Source organism: Fulmarus glacialis, unplaced genomic scaffold (assembly GCF_000690835.1).
Source record: "Fulmarus glacialis isolate BGI_N327 unplaced genomic scaffold, ASM69083v1 scaffold14167, whole genome shotgun sequence".
NCBI lineage: Eukaryota > Metazoa > Chordata > Aves > Procellariiformes > Procellariidae > Fulmarus > Fulmarus glacialis.
In genome coordinates this window covers 46,640-56,425 of record NW_009221359.1, presented here as the reverse complement: position 1 = coordinate 56,425, position 9,786 = coordinate 46,640, and the positions used below count along the sequence as shown (strand labels likewise).

The following is a 9,786-nucleotide window of genomic DNA, read 5'->3' as shown; positions in this document are numbered from 1 at the left end:
GAAGAGGCGCAGTCAGGTGTGGGAGGGGGGGGGGGGGGAAGGAAGGACACACGTTCCAAGATCAAGGACCCACTATCTTTCAGGGTTTTTATTTGGTTTTTAACACAAGCACTTTCAAAAAACTATGTTTCCTAACCACAGGATCACAAAAGAAGAAATAGTTTTGCTTTTTTGACAATACTGCAAGCAACTTCTGAAGTACATCAGTTGTTTAAGTCACTCGACATGGAAAATTTTAGGTCCAACAATCAAAGTTTGGGAAAGCAACTGATAAAAGGGTCAGATCATGGGGAGCACCGGACTGTACAAAAGCAGTTATTAAGCCTGCTGTTAACCAGCTAGCCTCATCAGCTCTACCCATTCTGCTCTTCTTAAACCATCATGACTAAGGCTTTCTTTTTCTCTTGCCTCTCCAAATTCTCCACTGACTTCTTTTAGCATCTGTCTTAGCTTCTTCCCCCCCAAATTACAGCTTTCTTTTTCTTTCCTTCTTCCTCTTTTCTCTGATTTTACCTATTTTGAGTTCTCTGTCTTTGACGATGAGCTTTTTAGGACACAGAGTATACCTTACTGCAATCATAAATTTCTCTGTGCAGTTATGTACTTAACGTGTACTTTTTAAAGGAAAAATGAAATAACACAATAACAAAAGCTGTAAAAACTGGTGATAGACATTGATTTGTGGATGGCAAAGTGAAATTTTTATTTATAATCATGACTGTCCAAACAATTTCTACCTACAGATTATATACAGCATTTATATGAATGTGCTACTGAGGATCCAGCTTTCACATAAATGAAGGAAAAAAATAAAAATCAAATGGTGCCTTCAATTTGCAAGTCTTGAGCAACTAATCAGAATCTTAGTAAGATGGAAGAAATCTTTCTCAAAGGAAACTATTGCTTTTAGTCCTATTTGTCTTTCACATGATGTGTTGAGCAGCACAGAAAGAATCCTGCAAGTTTCATTTGACCTAAGGAATGAGTAGACCACAAAATGCAGCCATCTGCTTACATGTTACAGGATTTTTTCTTTTTATTTCCAACTATTTCTAGTGTTTGTTAAGGCTGTTCCCTGGAGAGGCACTTACGGGCTTGCTAACGAAGCCTGAAGAATATTAAAGTAAATTCTGTTTGCTTTTAGTCTGGTCAACTTTTTTGCCTGTAAGACAGTAAGTACATCCTTGATCCCTTGCTTTCTTATGAGAAACCCTGTAGATGCCATAGTGTTGCTCTTCCATAGCAAAAAATGATTGACATTTGTATGCTGAGAAATGGGAGAAAACCTGTTCCACTAGACAATTTCTCTTGGGTAGAGAGAAAGTTTTAAGATACCCAGGTTTTTGGTGTCATTTCTGGCCGAAGGTTTGCTATAATCAAGTTCCACACTCTACTGCAAACGTTGGCATAAACGGAAAAGGAAAAACAACACAGATCCTCTTCAAATTTCACCTCTCCTCTTGCTGAAAAGAGCAGTAAGTTTTCTTACTGTGCTACATTTTCTGTGGTATTCAACATTATAATTTTTTTAAAAGGGGAAGTTGAAGGGAAGAGGCTACATTAGACATTAAATTCAATGCCGAGTAATGTAACTACACATTAAAGTCAAAGAGCAGTTCACATGAGAAATAGAAACACAAAGTGAGTCACTCATCTGGATAAAAACACATATATTATTAAATTTTCTTTCTTTATTACATTGACCTATAAATGTCTTGAGAAGCGCAAGATTGAAATGAGTGAGCAGAAGCAATCATACAAACAGTGATCTGTACGATATAAGCTACCATCTTCAAAAATTCATGAAAATATTTGAACAAAGACACAATCTTCTTAAGCAGTTCCATAGGTTCAGGGTGACTGTCATAGAACTGCTGTGCACAGTAAGCGTACTTGCCCTCTAACGCTCCGCTACTGTAAATGTACTTCTATGATCTCCAGGAAGATTCCACCACAACCAACACACGAGAAGCGAATGTAGACTGCCATTGTGTAGAACGTGAAGATATGAAGATGGGGTTTTTGCAATTTGCAGGACTACTAACCAGCATTAAAAAAGGAATTTCAAGCAAGAGAACACAGGCTGTGACTGATCAGCACTGTTGGACTGAGCCAGCTACTACAGCACGAAAAGGAAGTTTACTGAGAAAACTAGAGTGATACCAAAAGGCAGACAAACAAAGGACGAGAGCAGAACAATAACAACAAGAACATAAAAAGAAGACATTTTAAAATGAAGAATTAAGAGTTTTCATGTTTTCATTTCATTACCCAATTACCCTTGCTTGTTTTTTCTCTCTTATGCAATTTCCTAGTTGATCATGATTAAGGCAAAATATTTAAATTATATAATATTCTATGTTTCTTTCGTGTGTGTGTGTGTGTGTTTTTGGTGGCTGATTTAGAGGTTATTTACTCTTTTTTATTACAAAATTCAGGTAATCGCTTAAATTCTCTGTGGAATTCAACTAATTCTAAATTCAGACAACACTAAAATTTGCAACATTGTTTATCTCCCTATCTTCAGGCAGATTTTCTTACTGGGACAAAATACGAATCAAAAAAAATTGTTTCAGGATGACTCAAAAGATGAAAATTTTTCCTCCCAGTCATGTTGAGGCACCAGAACTACGGCATATACATTCTTGCAGCACCGCAAGCTGTCTCTTATTTACCACATAGCACCAGCTGATATTGCAAGTGGTCTAAGTTTCTTAAGACAGTTTCTGCTCACAGCCTAGGCAGCCACAAGCGTCTATTGTAAAGCATTCGACAAAGACAGAGATGTAAGTATTTTGTACAGTGTGATAAAATTCTGGTCAAACTCTGGACCACTCTTGAAGTTCTCGAATTGCTTCAATTCACAAAATAGAAGATCAGGCCACTGATATTTACATAGCCAGTGAAAGACTTGCAGAATTTCATAGATTGATTTTTGCAGAATAGGACTGGAAGAAGATACATTCAGATCATAAAATAATACTAGAACATTTTACCAGGACAAAATCAGCCGAAGACTTAGCTTAGTCTGCGTTCAAAGTGTGCGCTTCTCACAGGACCAGGTCAGTCATTAAGGACATAACATATTTCATACAGAATAAAAACGTCAATTGGTGAAACACCAGAGATCTCTTGATAGGTCAAATTATTTTTTTCTACTTCACAGTTCTACTTTACAGTTGAGAAAGCCTGTATCAAGGAAATCTGTATGGAGATGCATCACGTTTGCAAATAAATTAAATACAAAAATTTTTCAATGGCTTTTTCTTTCAGTTTAACATTCCTGTACTTCTTCTACATTTAAAAACCAAAAACATATCTTCCAGGGATAACATCCTATTTACCAAACCAGTCCCTACAGTTTGCTCCACGAGTGACCGAGGGCCAGATTCTGCCAGCTTTATTCATACTGAGTTATACTGTAATGTTTCCAAAGAAAATGCATCTTTCACAAGGTAAAGCTATTTCTCCAGGTACATAAAAATAATCTCATCTAAAAAGAGAGGAACAGAGTAAGAAATACCAGAATGAAGAGCATCGAAAGTCTAAGTGGCTGGTCCTAGAGTCCTCTCTTGTGTCAAATATCTATCAGCAGCTGAACATTTCTCTGGGGTGTCAGGACACCTCAGGCCTTGAAGCTGGGACGAGAGGAGGCTTGTTAAGCTGGTTAAGACTCCTCAACTACATGTGAGGATTTGCTCATTTGCCCTTGAATCAAGGGTCTCTGACAGGTGATAGAAGTAAATCTTGGATTGGAAGATGTTCTGTGTCAGCCCCCTAGACAGCTTGTATTACAGTAGGGAATTATTTAAGCCATTTAGACTATTTTTGATACCTATCCCTTTCATACCTGATTGTAATTTGCTTTGGCATTCTGCTCTGGGAAAATTGTGCCAACTGGGGACACAGAAGAAAAAATACAGATACAAAGAGGAGTGCGTGCAGCTAAGGACTGAGATAAAGTTGTGCACTGGATGAAAATACGAGGGAACCCATATAAGTGCAACAATGCAGGCAAAGGTGGATTGTGTCATTCTCCTTGAAACAAATAGAAGCTACAGATAATTTTTCTGCTAAAGAATCATCTCTGATTGTTTGTGCCACAGAGGCAGATAAATGCCAAAAAGATAGATCCCTCTGCCTCTGAGATACTGTCCTGTATAGCATAAAGTTAATAGCAAAGTAATAACGAGCCTCCAGTCCTGACATAAAATATAAAGTTATGCCTGCTAGATGCAAGCTTCGTGATCTATAACCTGCGAATCCCTGTGATCATAGCACAAAAGTCTCTACCATACTGGCAAAAGAAGGGCAAAATGCCATCGAAAACCTGGACAGCTTTTCACCAGGAACATACCATATTTTCAGCCTAATTTTGCACATAAACCAGGAAATAAAATATTTTTTCTATCGGCTTGTGGCCTAATGATACCAACAAAACACCATATAATCTATAACAAGGGTTTACATTTCTGAGAAACCAGATCTGCACTCACATAATAGGTAAAGACAAGAAGGGAGAAGACAAGAATAGGCATTTCTTCCACTTTTCCATTCTGAAATGATTTTTTACCATTTGGGTGGCTGCACTGACTATGAGTCCTAGACATATGCATTATCCCAGTGTGCCACATGGCAGGCCAATAAAAAACAAAAGGTAGTTCCCATCCTATTGATAGGAATGATTTATTTCTGCTAAAGAAAAAAAAAATAATTTTCATTCTTAGCCCACATTTGGTAAACTTCAGCCAACATGTGAAAATTCTTCAAAGCTCCAGAATAATGGAAGCCGTTAGTTACAACTGAAGCATACAACTTCCATTCCAGTAGCTGCAATTGCTCCTGTTATCATTCAGAGAGTGTAGTACTAAGAGAACTTATTATATTTACTAAATGCCTTTTCTTGGACACTTTAAAAAAACAAAGTTCCTGCAGTGAATGGGAACTGACTGCGGCAGTACTCTCACGCAAATGAGATTGAGATTCAATCTCTCAAACCCACCTTTTTGAAAGCATCAGACTCTCCTCCAAAATATGGTTGCTTTAATAAACTGAAAACAGGGTGGAAAGAATGGCTTCAGGCTCTCAGGAAAAAGAGTAGCTGCTCTCCAGGAATTTACGCACTTAGATGGTGTATGTCCTGAATCAAGATTAGTTTATTCAGGGACGTAATAAAATCTCCCACTGAGATTCCTTTACAAAATCCATGGAAAATTCATGATGTAACCACTACAGCTTCTTATTTGTTAGCCATTTCTTTCCACTGTACATTAGACAATGGTCACTTAAGTCACACAGCAATTCCTGAGGATATTGCATTATCCTCATGATAGTCAGTAAAACAAAAACTACAGTGGCTTAAGGAGCAACACTTCTGCGTCTGTTTGAACAAAATCTATTCAAATAATCACGCTTACAAGAAACTACTAAAAAGCACAATTAAGGTAAAATGTATTAATAAATGTTTAATACTTACACATTTTCTGGTCTTCTGAAACTAAGAACCAATTTAATTTTTTCTGATATTAAATTTTTATAACCAGGTAGTAGGAAAGCTTTACTAATTCTGGGAGAGAAATCCTGCTTTACATGCCAACCATGTGGTAACTCTTAAAGTTGCACCTATTAATTACAAACTATCTTAAAATTACAAAAGGGCAACTGAAACAACACTAGCTTTCAACTATGTCTCAGTCCAAAATAATGGATTAATCTATATGTAGTCTCTAATTTTCACCCAGGGACATTCTAGCAGACTCTTGCAAAATCTTCACAGTAGGTAATCTATTTGGGCCTTGGAAAAAAAAAATTAGTAGACTTAGCACTCATTTAAAGAAGAAAGCCAGTCTTTACAATTCTACTTCCTTCAGAAAAAAACACCAGAAATACCCCCCACTCGCCCCCCAAGCAATTATTCAAACTCCCAGCTAACAGATTTGATGCAGACCTTGGGCATGACGATTTTACAAAAACGAGAAAAAGCAAAGTAAACAATGAGCTGATGTATTATTTGTGCTGTAACGTGCTATTTGACTTGCGTTACTCCCCAGTGTAGAGGGACTCCCTTGCTGGAGAAAATATAGCAAAGAGTAAAGACAGCTTTACTGACCTGTGTGCTGCCGCCGATGCTTGGTGAGGGCATGACGTGTCCCGCCGGCAAAGCCACAAAGGTCACAGAGGAACGACTTCTCGCCTGTTGCAACAATAAACAGATGAGGGACTGCGGAGGTCACAGATCATTAAAACATATCTATCAAGGCTTTCAGGGTTACTAATTCCTCCAATCAAATGTTTCCATGTAAATATGTCAAATGGGAATGAAATTACCACTGCGGTTTATTGACTGTGATAAAATCTGAAAAGCACCACTGAACATAATTACATACTTGTCAGACCCATAAAAATTAGCTTTATTATCAATGGAATGGTTTTGTACAACTTCATTTCTGTTAGATGTCTTCCAGATGGGGCTGCTTTATGCACTTGAACAGTTTTTATGCATATCCTGATTTTTTACAATTCCCATACATCTGGCCTTTCTGTGCTGAGTAAAGATTGCCTGGAAAAAAAGTTAATATACTGTATATATGATTCTGCTTAAATAAAATCTATTGAATTTACTAACAAATTAAGGGTACTGAGAAATTTTCAACAGACTAGATCACAGTCATCTTTAGTTACCTTCTATTTATTAATAAATATTAAATTATTTTCTTGAATATACAGAAAAGCCCAGGCAACAATAAAAGCCACATTATTCAGTACCAGTGGCAATTCAGCACTGTTTATGTTTCTGAAGTTTTCATGACATAAAGAAAACAGGTCTGGGGATTGCTACTGAAATTGCAGCAGAACTCGTATGGTTCATCTTCAAATGATAATTCTTCATTCCAAACCTCTGGACCAATTTGAGAGATTTTGGCAAGCTCACTACTCATTAAAAGTGCGTAAATGCTCTCTTCTTAGTATTTTTTTTTTTTTAAGAGAAGCTAGGATTTTGCTCTGTTGTCTATAAATACAGTCTATCATTTCACAGAAATATTTTTACTCAGTATGTACTAACATGCACAGCAATCTCAGCCCATGAAGGCCGCATGGAAGGTCATTATGAATTAATAATGCTAACCTCAGATACAGGCTCAATAACCTCAGATAAGACTGAAATTTTTAAAATATTTTTTTAAAAAAGAGTCGCATTAGTCATTTGGAGCCAAATTGTCTCCTTTTGCAGTAACATAGTGGAGAGGGGCAATGAAGCTGAATTCATTGAAACTAACAGTCGTCTTCAAATTCTTCCCCATGGGGAAGGAAATTTAGTTTCTACAAAAGACGGCTGGGTTAAGAGGTCGGGTGTCACATTACCAAGTCCTCCTGTGAAGACAGAGGGATGGAAGCCTCCACGTTGTTTATTCCCACATAACCAGACACACTAATACACGGACTTTCTGGAAAAGCACAGTGCCTCAGTTAACTTTGGATGTCACTAATATAAGCAAGAGGCTGTATCCTGAGTGGGAGCTCCCCGGAGAGCACCACAGAGACCAGCTGCCCTCTCCCACTACTGCCTCGACGGGGGCCCCAGGGGAACCCCAGCTCCCCACCCCAGTCGCCGCAGCGCAGGAGTCCCTGGGCCCCGTGCTACAAGGAGGAAAGCAATTCCTTCAAAGTTTCCAAGGCAGCCTGAACCCTGCCACTAAAATGGGATCATAAAAATGCTGATTAACCTCCACCAGGTAGCTAAGCTATGAAATGTGATTGGCACATATTAATCTCCATTTCAGAATAAAGCAAACGGTGTATTGTTATTTTCTGGTCATTGAAAGCAGACTGAAATTTTACAGGATTTGGGGCTTTTTTTAAAATTTGGTCCTTTGATGAGAGTATCCCAAGACAGTATCTAAGGTGCAAAATAATTTCCTACCTCCTTTTAGTCACTTCTAGCCATCTGTGATTATAATTGAATTAAAAAAAAAACAAAACAGAAAAAGCAGAATGGAAACCCATCCTAACTATCGCATGAAGAATGCATATGTGCTAAATGATGTAACAAAGTCTGAATTTTACTGCAAAATGTTTGTCAGTAATATTATCGCTGGGGTTACAGATGATTGTTACATAGAGATTTCTGCACAATCTCTTTCCTTTGATTTTTTTTTTTTGTTAAATCAGGATCTTCAGCATGTAGCACTTCATCAAAATATCAGAGAAGAGGAATAGGACTACACATAATGCTTAATTATAATTAAATATTAATTTAATTAATTAATCAATCAATTTTAAGTATAAATCTTTCTAACTAGCTGTAATGCCTAACACCGCAGCATAAAATTCACACTTTAAAGTTAAATGCTGTTCCATGCCTACCAAGAAATTGCTCATCATCTATATATTGTCATAAATTAGCTCATGTTGTGTTTAACATCTAGAGGCAGACTTCAATATGGCCTGCAACTTCATACACTAATGAGGACACAGAGTACCCATAGCATCTTTGCAAGCTTACAGATTTAATGGGTAGTTTATATTTGGGCCTTTGGAACAGCTTTTTGAGCCACAGAGAAATTATTCAAAACCAACCAACAGCTTTAAAATAGGGAAATTGATCCATCCTATAGAATGATTACCAGTTAAATATTCCACACTCCTCTAGGTCAGATCTGGGAGCTCTCATGCAGGCAGGGCTCTTGAGGGAGTCCTTGAGGCTTTGGATGTGAAAACATGAGACTGGAGGAGATTTGGCCCCTGCTTTTTAAGCTCAGAAAAGGTGGTGATGCATTTGGTTTTCTGCAACATTCATTTTCAGGCATATTAATGAATTAATTACCTTATTTGTGTATGTATCATGGTATATGCACAAATACATACATCCACACAAACGCACAGAGAAAACTTCATCATCTGTGACTTTAAGTTCAACTGCACAGTATTTCTTATGCCTGAAGCTTGATGTGGGTTGAATCCCTCATATCTAGACATAATATTTCATTTGATGTTATGTGCATGTATTGATACATAGATGTATTTTACATTCTTCTGGATATGCTTAACAATTTTATCATTCCAACTTCAGAATTTGCGACTTTTTAACTTTTAGGAAAATGTAAAGGCAATATTTCACTTGCTATACAGGGGGCTGATCTAACTTGCCATGTTTATATGATAGCAGAAATGCGATAGAAAATGGTCCTTTTCTTAACAACTTGAATTAGTTTCAAGTGTGCCATTTTGCATTCAAATGTAGAAAGACACGGAAACCAATCCTTTATTTTCTATTAGAAAACAGCCACTGTCCCCTATCTCTCATTATGGTGCAGACTACAAGACCTAACAACAAAAATCCATATTATTGATCTAGCCAAGTCTCCACAATTATTCTTTAGAAGGAAACGCCGACGATAAATTACATCTGCACTGGCTTTTCATCTGCTGTTCGATATAAGTGATCTCTCAGGGCAGGCTGGAGACCTTAAATCGTCAACACCCTTGTCAAAGAAGCTAAGGAGGCCTGGGCTTCCCACAAACAGCTTTGGAGGAACTTTTAACCTACAGTTTCAAGCTATAGCACAGATTTTTAGAAAATGGGGAAGAATCTGTTCAGGAATAATAAACAAATATTTTTATTTCCAGTGAAAACACTGCATTTGATCTCTGTGAGAAAATGGCCAGGCTGTAAGTGCAGCATGATTTTTCCAAGTCTCTTTTTCGCTTTCCCAACCACACACATGTCTAAGATCCTAGAAGAGCTCAGATAATGTAATGTCAACCTTATACCGCTTTTCTTTATGT

At 37.4% G+C, this 9,786-nt stretch overlaps 1 long non-coding RNA gene across 1 annotated transcript in view; it reads right to left on the bottom strand.

The window, feature by feature from the left end:
* LOC104079156 overlaps positions 1–9,786 on the bottom strand; it is a 13,936-nt gene that overhangs the window by 3,110 nt on the left and 1,040 nt on the right. The window contains exon 2 of the long non-coding RNA XR_683547.1: positions 6,110–6,193. This is a non-coding gene — a long non-coding RNA (uncharacterized LOC104079156). The remainder of the gene's footprint in view (positions 1–6,109; positions 6,194–9,786) is intronic.